This window comes from Kogia breviceps, chromosome 14 (genome assembly GCF_026419965.1).
Source record: "Kogia breviceps isolate mKogBre1 chromosome 14, mKogBre1 haplotype 1, whole genome shotgun sequence".
NCBI lineage: Eukaryota > Metazoa > Chordata > Mammalia > Artiodactyla > Physeteridae > Kogia > Kogia breviceps.
The window spans coordinates 73376810-73389840 of record NC_081323.1 but is presented as its reverse complement, the minus strand read 5'-3'; the positions used below and the strand labels follow the sequence as shown (position 1 = coordinate 73389840).

At 46.6% G+C, this 13031-nt stretch overlaps 1 long non-coding RNA gene across 1 annotated transcript in view; it reads left to right on the top strand.

Moving 5' to 3' along the window:
* The window catches only part of LOC136792590 (uncharacterized), a 125744-nt gene that overhangs the window by 22705 nt on the left and 90008 nt on the right, over positions 1–13031 (top strand). Inside the window, exon 2 of the long non-coding RNA XR_010836587.1 lies at positions 9054–9183. This is a non-coding gene — a long non-coding RNA (uncharacterized lncRNA). The remainder of the gene's footprint in view (positions 1–9053; positions 9184–13031) is intronic.

Below are 13031 nucleotides of genomic sequence, written 5' to 3'. Positions count from 1 at the left end.
TGGGAGTCGAACTCTTGGCTGCCTGATTCCCGGACCCTGAGGGGATGCTGTCTGCAGGGGAGGGAAGCACTGGAACCCACAGCAAGAAGCAGCAAGAGGGTTAAGTGAGTTTTGAACAGACATAACTGTCTCCCCAATTTCTTTCGTGTGAAGAAAGTGATTGTCAAATTGGTTTCACTTTTAAGTAGCCTGTTGAACAATACCTGTTTATCTTAATTGTTCTACAGCTCAGGAGGCATTGCTGGGGAAGCTGAAGAAATACAGCATCTGTTGTTGGCTTCCTGGCGGGAGCCTGCTGAGCTCATCAGCGTGGGGTCTGTGGGGGTCTCATCCTTGATGTTCTCCTTTCTGCTCCTCGTCAAAGTGTCTCTGCGACAGGAGAATGGACTGTCTGGGTCAGCCATCAAATTCCTTGTCACTCTCAGCTGATGCTTTTAACTCTCCCCAGCCTCTGACCTCTGCCCATTTCCATGCTGAACCAATATCACTGGGGCAGGGGAGAGAAAAGGGAAAACAACAACAATGATGGCAGAGGCAGACAGCTGACCACCAAAGAATTATGTTCCTCTCCCCCTACGGTGTAGAATTGTTGCTGAAAAGAGGCTGCCCATCTGAGGGCTCAATTTCCCAGCCTCCTGTGCATCTAAGGGGGACCATGTGACTAGTCCTGGCCAATGGAATGTGAGCAGAAGTGATGCATGTCACTTCTGGATCAGAATGTGTGCCTTCTCTACTCTTTCTCCATCATCCATAGTATGTAGAAGATTCTAAAGGAGGGCAGACCCCCCTCTTTTTGAAGCCTGGGTCCCAGAATGACTGTGTGGAAGCCTGACTGACCAGGAGTATCACACTGGATGGTCCATGAGTGAGAGAGAAAGTTTTCTTGTGCTAGGTCACTGAGATTTGGGGGGCATATCTATTGTAGCTGCTAGCTTTACCTTAACCAACCCATGTCTTCCCTCTGCCTAGAACTCTTCTTTGTCTTTCCTCAGCCGATTCCAAATCATCCTGCAGCTCTCACCCAGCAGTCACTCTCCTCCAGGAAGTCTTTTCTGATTCCCCAGAGTTGCCCTCCTCTGCATCCTCTGGTTCTTTGGTTACTCATCAGTCTCCCTTATTTTTTTTTTTTTTTTTATTTTTTTGTGGTACGCGGGCCTCTCACTGTTGTGGCCTCTCCCATTGCAGAGCACAGGCTCCGGACACGCAGGCTCATGGGCCCAGCTGCTCCGCCGCGGCATGTGGGATCCTCCCGGACCGGGGCACGAACCCGCGTCCCCTGCATCGGCAGGCGGACTCTCAACCACTGTGCCACCAGGGAAGCCCTCTCCCTTATTGACAAGGGACTGTCTGAGGTCCATGTCCGTGTTTTTTTATTTACAGTTTTATCCCAGCAGCCAGTACAGTGCCAGGTACATTGCATGGCTCGGTAATATTTGTGGGAAGCATGTCTTATTACAAGTTTGCTCATCCTGCCTCTTGTGCAGAGGATTCACAGGTGATAAAGGTACAGTGTTATTCAGAGTTCTGGCAGGAAATACAAGGCACACTGCAGAAGACAGTTGAGGGCAGTTTATTGAAGGGGCTATGTAGAGAGGCCTGGGCAAGGATAAGGGCAACCTGCAAGAGCTGGTAGTGTTCTCTGGGACTAGCCACAGTGGGGAGCCATAACTACCCCTAGACTTGAAAGGTTTACCAGAACCCAGAGGGAGCTGTAGGCAAGGGAGAGGCTCACTCAGTGGGGCCAGTGGCTTTAATTAGAAGTGAAGAATAAATACTCTGCCCTCTGATGGCCTCTGAGCACCTCCCATCAGCCAAACCCAGTCTAAACTAGGCAGCGAGGGAGTTAATTGATGCACACCATAGAAGTTAGGCTTCTGGCAAACTCTCATTCAAAAAGATATGTGGATCCCTGTGTCCATAGCAGCACTATTCACAATAGCCAAGACATGGAAACAACCTAAATGTCCACTGACAGATGAATGGATAGAGAAGATGTGGTACATATATACAATAGAATACTACTCAGCCATAAAAAGAATGACATAATGCCATTTGCAGCAACATGGAGGCAACTAGAGATTATCATACTAAGTGAATCAAGTAAGACAGAGAAAGACAAATATCATATGACATCACTTATATGTGGAATCTAAAACATGGCACAAGTGAACCTATCTACAAAACAGAAGCAGACTCACAGCCACACAGAACAGACTTGTGGCTGCCAAGGGTGGGGGGAGGGAGAGGGAGGGATGGACTGGGGGTTTGGGGTTAGTAGATGCAAACTATTACATTTAGAATGGATAAATAGCAAGGTCCTACTGTATAGCATAGGGAACTATATTGAGTATCCTGGGATAAACCATAATGGAAAAGAATATAAAAGCGAATACATATATGTGTATAACTGAGTCACTTTCCTGTACAGCAGAAATTAACACAACATTGTAAATCAACTATACTTCAAAAAAAAAAAATTCTGGGACTATATCTCAGAAATCTTTAGAACTACAATGGAATGCTGCATCTACAACAGAAAGAAAAAGTAGTTAGGCTCCTGGGACACAGAGAAGGTAGAAATGGGTGGGGTGAATATTTTTTTTTTTTTTTTTTTTGTGGTATGCGGGCCTCACTGTTGTGGCCTCTCCCGTTGCGGAGCACAGGCTCCGGACGCGCAGGCTCAGCGGCCACGGCTCACGGGCCCAGCCGCTCCACGGCATGTGGGATCCTCCCGGACCGGGGCACGAACCCGTGTCCCCCACATCGGCAGGCGGACTCTCAACCACTGCGCCACCAGGGAAGCCCGGGTGGGGTGAATTTTGAGGGACAAACAGGGAACATTGGGCACAAGCCCTGTGATGGTGACCTGCTCCCCTGACACGAGCTCGTGTTCCGGGTGCTGCCATGAGCACGGCCCTTGAAGGTGTCATTCTAGGGAGGTACAGACTGGAAGGGCAGCCTGAATCTCAGAGATGCCAGACACAAGAGAAGCACCCCCATTAGTAATACAGGCAGACATCACCGACGCCTACTCACGCCTGGGTCCCAGTGACCTGCCCCAGCTGGCAACCCCTCCCAGGGTGAGAGCAATGATCAGACATGCTTTACCACTTGTCAGTAGTTTAACCTCCTCGCCACCAACTTGCCAGGGACAAGGGAGTGGCATTTATAACACAGTGGCTAATTATTCTTCAGATGAATCAAGCTATCAGGGAGCACCCTGGCTGAATAAATCAAAGCAGAACGAGGGCAGATTTCATAGAACTCAGTGGCTACGGCTGCCCTTTGTGATAGATTCGTGCAAGAGGTCTCTTTTGTCACCACCCAACATTTATAAGTGATGCCTCCCCTCCATGGCTTTCAGCAATTTCCCATGCCAAATGAAGATAAATGTCAGATGAGCAAACAACCTTCAAATTGCTATTGAAAATATTTTGAAAAAGCCACGAAATGCCAGGCCTTTCTCCCTTCCATAGAGATTCTATTTCTCTCCTGAGAAATGTACCCCCTCCACCCTGAAGAAACTAACTACTACTCAGTGAGGTGGGGAGGTAGCACCCAATTGCTATTTCTAAGGAGTTGGCAGTGCCTAAGTGATAATCCCTCTAGCCACGTGAATTTCCATCCAACTAATGTCAGCCGACCAGGCTCCCAAAAGGATGACATCATTCACTGTTTATTGAGCACCTACTAGGTGCCAGCCATTGTGTTCGGCAGTGGACCAAATGGGCAGTACTCTTACTCTCCTACAGCTTAATTTTTTTTAAAAATTATTTTTTATTGAAGTATAGTTGATTTACAACGTTGTGTTAATTTCTGCTGTACAGAAAAATGACTCAGTTATACACGCATACACATTCTTTTTTATGTTCTTTTCCATTATGGTTTATCCCAGGATATTGAATATAGATCTCTGTGCTATACAGTAGAACCTTATTCCTTATCTATTCCGTATGTAATAGTTTGCAGCTACCAACCCCAAACTCTTAGCCCATCCCTCTCCTTCCCCATTGGCAACCACAAGTCTGTTCTCTATGTCTGTGAGTCTGCTTCTGTTTTGTAGATAGGTTCATCTGTGCCATATTTTAGATTCCACATGTAAGTGATATCTTATGGTATTTGTTTTTCTCTGTCTGACTTACTTCACTTAGTATGATAATCTCTATTTGCATCCATGTATCTGCAAATGTATCCTTCTTTTTAATGGCTGAGTAGTATTCCATTGTATATATGTAACACATCTTCTTTACCCATTCATCTGTTGATGGACTTTTAGTCTCTTTCCATGTCTTGGCTATTGTGAGTTGTATCATACAGCTTACTTTTTAGTATGGGGTATGTGGGGAGGCAGATAATAAAGAATAGATGTTCTGCCAGAGTGTGATAAATGCTGTGATAAAAAGTACAGCAGAGCAAGAGGGTTGGTGAGGGTTAGGGGTTGGAGGGCCACATTAGATGTTACAGGGAAGGCCTCCTTATAACATTTAGGCAAAGACAAGAAGGGAATGAGGGAACGAACCAAGAAGATATTTGAGGATGAGAGTTACAGGCAGAGAGATTGGCACATACAAAGGCCCTGAGCACGGGTGGACCTTGTGTGTTTGAGTGGCAGCAAGAAAGCCAGCATGGCCATAGCGGAGTGAGTGAATGAGAGAGTGGCAGGAGAAAGGGTCAGAGAGGGAGCTGGGGGCTTATCAGGCAGAACATGTTAGGCTGTGCTAGGACTTTGGATTTTAATTTGAGTGAGGTTGGGAGATATTGGAGAGTTTTTTTTAATTTATTTTTATTTATTATTATTATTTTTTTGCGGTACATGGGCCTCTCACCATTGTGGCCTCTCCCGTTGCGGAGCACAGGCTCCAGACGCGCAGGTTCAGCGGCCATGGCTCACGGGCCCAGCCGCTCCGCAGCACGTGGGATCCTCCTGGACCGGGATACGAACCCATGTCCTCTGCATGAGCAGGTGGATGCTCAACCACTGCGCCACCAGGGAAGCCCATATATTGGAGAGTTTTGAGCAGAGGAGTTTCAGGTCTTCTTCACGTTATATAATATGATTTCTCTGGCTGCTCTGCTGTCATGGACTGTTGGGGGTCAAGAACGGAGACAGGAATCTGGTCCTCTTTTGAGTGAGAGATGACAGTGACTTGGGCCACAGTGTGGCGATGGTGGAGGCGGTCATGGCTGGATCCTGGCTCACAGGTAGAGCTGATGTGATTTGCTCATAAATTGGATGTAGGGTGTGCAAGAACAAGAGGAGGAAAGGATGACTCCAAGAGTTTTGGTTTGAGAAACTTCTAGAGTGAAGGTGCCAGTTAATTGGGATGGGAAGACTGAGCAAGAAGTCAAGTTTGGAGATGGAAATAAAGTTTAGTTTGGGACCCATTTGGCTTGAGATGCCCACTAAGCAGTCACATGGCGATGCTGAGCAGCCAGTTGGGTGCCAGAGTCTGAGTTCGGTGGAAAGGTTGGGGATATCAGGTGTACAGTATAGAAAGCCACTGGGCTGGCTGAGATCATCTAGGGAGTCAGAGGATTTGTTTGGCCAAGTTTATTGAGAATTACTCTATGCCCAGCCTCGTTCCACGTGTTGGGACATAGCTCATGGTCTAGTGTGGAAGATGGGCAAAAAACTGGACAGTTTCTATCCCGGGTGATGAGTGTTGCTATGGAGGAAGCACAGGGTGGGAGAGGCACCCAACGTGGTCTTGGAACTCAGACAAGACTTCCTGCAGGAAATGAAATGTATGCTGTTACCTAAAACTTACAAATAGCTAGTACTTGCCTCATGCATTCTGAGTGCCAGGTAGAGTTTCAAGCAGTTGGCACTAGTGGTTCTCAACTTTGCTACTTAGTAGTATTGCCTGGAGAGAGTTAAAAAAGCCCGGTGCCTGGGCCTGGCCCCAGACCAACTAAATCAGAGTCTCTGGGCATGGGATCCAGGCATCAGTGCTTAAAAAAAATGTTCCCAGTGTTTCCAACCTGTGGCTAAGTGTGAGAACCATTGCTATTTCTGTATTTATTCATGGAATTCTTGGAATCACAGCCTCATGGGGAAGGTACCACTCTTAGTATTATCATCCCCATTTTACAGATGGGGAAACTGAGGCATATTGAGGTCATACACATACTCAAGGTTATAGAGCTAGTGAGTGACAGGACTGGATGTGAATTCTGGGTCCTCCACATTGTCTTCTTTTTAAACATTTATTTTATTTAGGTATAGTTGATTTATAATGTTGTGTTAATTTCTGCTATACAGCAAAGTGACTCAGTTATAAATACATATACATTCTTTTTCATATTCTTTTCCATTATGGTTTAAAACAGGATATTGTATCGTTCCATGCGCGATATAGTAGGACCTTGTTGTTTATCCATTCTATACGTAATAGTTTGTACCTGCTAATCCCAATGAAACCACAGGTCTCCCCCTTGGCAACCACAGGTCTGTTTGCCATGTCTGTGAGTCTGTTTCTGTTTCACAGATAAGTTCAGTTGTGTCATATTTTAGATTCCACATATAGGCGATATCATACGGTATTTGTCTTTCTCTTTCTGACTTACTTTGCTTAGTATGATAACCTCTAGGTCCATCCATGTTGCTGCAAATGACATTATTTCATTCTTTTCTTATGGCTGAGTCATATTTCATTGTATATACGTATATACCACATCTTCTTTATCCATTCATATGTCGATGGACATTTAAGTTGTTTCCAAGTCTTGGCTATTGTAAATAGTGCTGCTATGAACATAGGGGTACATGCATCTTTTCGAATTAGAGTTTTGTCCAGATATATGCCCAGGAGTGGGATTGCTGGATCATATGGCGACTCTATTTTTAGTTTGGATCCTCCACATTCTTAAACACTGTTCCATGAAGCTTCCCATGAGGGGCCCGTGTTGGCACTAATTAGGAGAAGGGCACGATAGGAAGGAGTGTGTTTCAAATGGTGGGTTTATTTGGACTTTGATGGAACTTTAAGTAGATTAATGTGAATGTAGAATATGCATATTCATTCATTCATTCATTCATTCATTCAATCAACAAGTATTCTTCCAAGGTTTTTGGGTTGAGCATCTTGGCAGGAGCTGGTTACTTTTACTAATATGTGATAGGAGTAGTTTTGGCAGAGATTATGAATAAGAACTTCAATTTGGACAGAGCATATTGCAGATGTCTCTGAGAACTCCAAGAAATTCCAGTGGGTAACTCGATATTCAAATCTAGAGCTTGGACATATATATGCCACCTACAACCATGGGGTTAATGATGTTGTCCCTGTTATTATGTCCCCTGCAGACATTTGGCTCCCATGTCAAGGTGGTGTCACCTCAATCTGTGGCATCAGAAGCGAGGTCAAGCATACATAATATGTGACCCTTTCCTTAAATTTCAAGGTTGATCTACCTCGTTTTACAGATGTGGAAACTGAGGCTTGGTGAGGAAGGGACTTGCTCAAGATCACACAGTGTGTTAGTGGCAGAACCCTCACCTCCTTTCTCTGTGCTTAGGTGATTTCATAGGTCTCTGTGGCACCATATCCTAGGCACAGCGGTGGCTCTATCAGGTGGACCTTGCCACTTAAACACAGGCCCTTAGTTTACTGTTTCTCTGCTCCTGCATCTTAACACTTCATCCCACTGGTGAGTTTCATAAGCTCCTAGACTTTCAGAAGTGGAAGCCCCTTGGGAGGTTAACTTGACCAGGCATACATAACATGACACCTGTCCCATCACTGCCCATGCCAGACATCACCAGTCGATCTCAGAACTCCTGGTCACCAAGTCTTAAAATCACCCTCCACCTAACATTCTAGGTAGTTGAAATTCCTGAGTAGGCAGGTGAGTGAAACCTGGACAATTGCTTTGTGCGTGGAGATTAGGTTCCCAAGCCAGAATGTACGGAGAAAATAATGGAGAGCTAAAATTTTGGAAAAGTATATCAAATTGCTCATGAAGTACAATGCTTGTTATTTTGTGTACATTGTGTTTTTCCTCAATGAGTACAACTCAGCCAATTTTTCTCCTAACTTTGGTACAGATGATTGTTTCTTTGTTGACTACTGGATGAAGGAAATGACCGGCAATTAGAAGCCATTCTGTGATACTTACCTTGAATCGCCCAGGGAAAATTCACAGGAATGGTCCTCCACTGTGCCTGCCATATCTCTTCCAGAACAATCCTGCTCGCTGCCTCTTTCTCTTTGTTTTCAATAACATAAGCTAATATGTTAGTAATGCCAGTAATGTTAGTAATGCTTACTATGCATCTGATACTCTTCTAAAAGCTTTACATGCATTGATTTTATTTAATGCTTTCATCAATCCTATGAAGTGAGTATTTTTATTAACCCCACTTTTCAGATGAGGAAACTGAAAATCAGAGAGGCTAAGTCATTTCCCCAATGTCACACTATTGGTGAGAAGTAGAGTCAGGATTTGAACCTAGAACTTTTGGTTCCAGAACCTGAACTCTTTATGCTGCCCTACCTAACCCTAACCCTAATCCTAACCCTAACCCTAATCCTAACTCCAGGCTGAATGGTGGTACTCATTGCACTGTAAACTAGTGGTGACCTCAGACTGGAGCCCATATTTTTGTCTCCCCTTCTCAGGTTCTTTACACCTCCCCAGATCTTCCTTCTGGCCTGGCTTCCCTGCCCTCTCGCTGGGGGCTGCCACACTTGCTGACTGTGGCATTCATCACCTGTTATCCATCCCAGTCTCCAGTGCTTTGGCTAAACATGTACTCCAAGACTCCAACCTCATTTCTCCAGTCCATTCAGGGCTTTATTGATTTTGCCTGACATTTGCTTCTCTCAGATTCTTAGCCCCATGCAGCTGGACAAATGGCCTTTGCACCTCTGTGTCTCACAGGAGCTGCAGCTGTTTAACCAGCTCAGGGCTCTCAGTTAATGGAGAAGGCATGGGGGAGGGGAGGGGATTGCCATGGTGGATGGGAAAGGGGCACTGACCTCCTGGGCACCCCAGAGTTCTCTCCCCAGGGACTCCTAAAAGGCATTGATCTTCGCACTTTATATTTTCAGAGTAGCTCTCTCTGAAGTCCTAGAAGACCCATGCAGTGTACCCATTATTCAAGGGCTGCAGAAGAAGGGATCAAGATGGAACTTTCATGCCTGTTGGGATGAAGACAGGACAGCAGATTCCTGGGAAACAGTAAGACTGAGATGTTTGTCTAGACTGCTCAGGAGTTGATATTTTTGGGCTGGTATCTCGGTGTTTTTCCTGGGCTCTCTGATGAATGTATCCTTGGTTTCCCAAAGCAGGGGATGTTGCAGAAGCTGAAGCATTTTGTGGCCCTGGACGGGTGAATGGCACCTCACTGCCAAGCAGAAAGAAATGGCTGTTCTCATTTAGGTTTTCTGAAGTCAGAGCTTCTTATTTTAATTGAAGTATAATTGATTTACAATGTTGTGTTAGTTTCAGGTGTATGGCACAGTGATTCAGTTATACACACATACATGCGTATATATGTATATGCATATGTATATAATATATATACATATATATTCTTTTTCAGATTCTTTTCCAATTTAGGTTATTACAAAATATTGAGTATAGTTCCCTGTGCTATATAGTAGGTCCTTTGCGAAGTCAGATCTTTGATAAGGCTTTCTGATTGTTGGCATTCAGGAAACAGATTTGGTTTCTGAGAGATATGGCTTGAAGTAACAGTGGGTGATTGCCTGGCATAAATCAGTTTCTCAATAACAATAGCAGACAACACTTCCGTAGAATTTTTGATGAGCCACATACAGTTTTAAACGTTTAACTCCTCACATTTAGCATTAACTTGCCTAATACTTACGGCAACTTCGTGGGGCAGATACCATTATTCTCCCCGCTTTACAAATGAGGAAGCAGAAGAATGGATTGTAACACCCTCAGTTAGGAGTCACAGTCCAGCGCCGGGTTCTCGAATTTGCAGTCCTATCCAAACTACCCAAAAAGCTCTTCTGCCTGTCGTTGTCTGTCCTGATGGTTGTCACTGTTGCTAACCTGTCACTCACGTCCACCCGATTTGATGAATTCCTTTCATTTCATTAGAACCCCTAACCGAGACCCCCCTCGGGGGGGAGGATATGGCAAAGGAGTAAAGAATGTTCTAGAAACAGTTTGTTGTCTGGTTCTGGAGACACATTTAGCCCAGCTCAAGCCCAAGTCTACAGAGGAGAAAAGGCAGATTATGGACCCCATATGCAGATCATTTGTTCCTCTATTCATTTATTTAAGTAAATAAAAATTTTTCCATAAGTATTTGTTGAGCACCTACTATGTGCTTGGCTATAACATGACTATTAGCTTAGCCACTCAAAAATATTTGCTCACTCAAGGAGAGAACAGAGCGGAGAGGCAGGGACTCCACAGAAGGAGTGATGTAGCCTCTGACTGCGTCACCAGGGGCCCTGGTCTCCTGGTCTGACACAGCATTTAACTTGTCCAAAGCTGAGACCTATGTCCACGGTCTTTGGCCCATCTCTCTGCTCAAAGCCCTTGTCCAAATCTAGTTATTTTTCAGGCCTCTGAAAACTTTGACTTGTGCTCCGTGGTTGGAAAGCTTGAAGGCAAACAGGATATTTCCTTGCCCTGGGGTAGGGGATGCCCCAGGCCCCTGGTACACATCCATCTGAGAGACCATTAGGCGTCCTCTTCATGTGTGCCATATACGCTGGTAGAGCTGGTTGTCCAAACCAAACAAACACAGCAAGACCTTACTAGCCATTGATCCTAGGATGCAGATAAGGGCAGGAGCTGTGGGCCAGGCTGTTTGGGTTGGTCTCACCTCTGCCTCTTTCTGACTGTTTGATCCTGAACAAGCTTCTGCACCCACATCAGACTGTAACATGAGGAAGAAGCAAACGTTTGGTTGTGTCAACCCCCAGATATTTTAGGGTTGTTATAGCCATTAGTGAGTAGTCCTGTGATGAGTGCCATAAAAGTGGAATGATGGAGGTTCAGGGAATGCTGTGTGGGACCATGCAAGGGGTAGGGGCAGGTGCTTTGGGACTGCCAGGGCTTGAGAGGGATTCTGGAGGTGGAGACAGTTCTACTTGGTGTTCTTGCTGTGGCCCAATTCCGTCTTATGGTGCCCTGCTTCCTGCGCATCCGTCTTAGGTGGAAGGTTTATTCTTGGCGGTCCTCCCTAGCAGAGGACAGCAGGTCCTCATCTGAGCCCGAAGGGACAGCAGGGTTTGCTCCAAATGAGAGGAGGTTCTGAGTACAGACAGTGGGGAGTGTGAGGGGTGGGTTTCCGGCCTTTCTCATGGGGGCACTGGATCCCCTCCCCAAGCCTGCACTTCCAAGGAGAGGCTGCCCTCTCTGGCTGCCACCTTGCCCTCTGTCCTTCCTGTGAGCTGCGTGAGGGTCAGCAGGAAAGAGGCTTCCAATGAGGCTGAACTCTTGATCAGGGCTCCCAGGGGGTCTTGAGAGTTACAAGGCCACACGGGAACTTGAGCGGCTTTCTAAACTGAGCTGGGTCTTTCTGTCTCACTGGGATGGGGGCCACCCCTTCCTCTTGAGGCAAGCTTCCTGTTCCAACTTCCTGTCCCGCCTCTCCTTGGAGTGGCTTCTATGCCCTCAGATTCCAAGCTACGTGGAAGCCGGGCAGCCTCAGTTCTCTGATGGGCTTGAGAAAAATGACTTTGTAGATGGTTTGGAGTTTTCTCTTTTTTTCGGGTGAGAGACTCCCTGTTTGGGCCGACTACACTGAAGCAGAACGTGAAGGGTAAATTTTCACATGGAATTTTCCAGTCTTTAAACGTTGGCAATTAATTAAAATGATTTAAAAATACTGCAGGCCGCTCAAAGCATGTCCGTTGGCCAAATCCATCAAAGCTATCAGGGGTCAGAGAAAGCACAATAGAATTGGGTTTTAGGTGTGTAAAGAGCAATGCTAATGAGGGCTGCAGAGCACTGTGAGTCCCAGAAATGCGGAGAGAAACCCAGAGGATGCTTGGAAGTGAAATTAACAGCGGGAGTCCTTTGCGGGGTTCTTTGGGGCCCACAGTTTGACCTGAATGCTCCTCAGTGTCCCACTGGACACCGTTGATTGGTGGCTGGGCTAAGCTGAGCAGAAGTTGCTGAAGAGGGGAGACGTGTGGTTTTTGTTTGTTTGTTGTTGTTCTTTTTTGTGGTTCGCGGGCCTCTCGCTGTCGTTCGCGGGCCTCTCCCGTTGCGGAGCACAGGCTCCGGACGCGCAGGCTCAGCGGCCACGGCTCCCGGGCCCAGCCGCTCCGCGGCATGTGGGATCTTCCCGGACCGGGGCACGAACCCGTGTCCCCTGCATCGGCAGGCGGGCTCTCAACCACTGCGCCACCAGGGAAGCCCGAGACATGTGGTTTTGATGTGAGCAGACCTAAGAGAAGCCCCTGGGGCTGCACCCCCTTTCCTCCAGCCCCTACCCAGGGTTAGAGCCTCTTGTCTGCCGGGGTCTGTGCCTCTTGTCCTCCCCCCCAGTCACTGAGGCCCAGTAGGACAGGTGTCTTGGTGCAGAGAGCGGCAGGGAGACTTCACAGCCCATCTGCTCTGGCTTCTTCTCATCCTACTGGCCTCCCCCTCATTCCCCCAGAGATGGGATTTTGAGAGATGAGGGAGGGGTGAGGGGTGGGGAGGGCTGGTGCCAGGGATCTAGAGAAATAGCGATATTCAAAGAGACACGGAGACAAGGACAGAAGGAGACAGACTTGGGAGAGCTAAGAGCCACAGAGACAGACAGAGATAAAGAGGAAGAGAGAGAGACAGAGAGACAGAGAAAGATGGAAGGAGGGAGGGGGCACAGGGAGAGTCAGAGAGACAGACAGAGATAGACAGAGACAGAAAGGAAGACAGACAGGTAGACAAAGAGATCACTTTCTAGGGACCAAGACAAAACTAGAGAGAAAGAAAACTATGGAGTTGGGAGAGGCAAACCGAGAAGACAAGGAGGTGACATGGAAATAAAAGAATGATCCAGAGAGACAAAGCAGAATGTGGTTCAGGTCAAAGAGGGGAGCGACGGAGAGGCA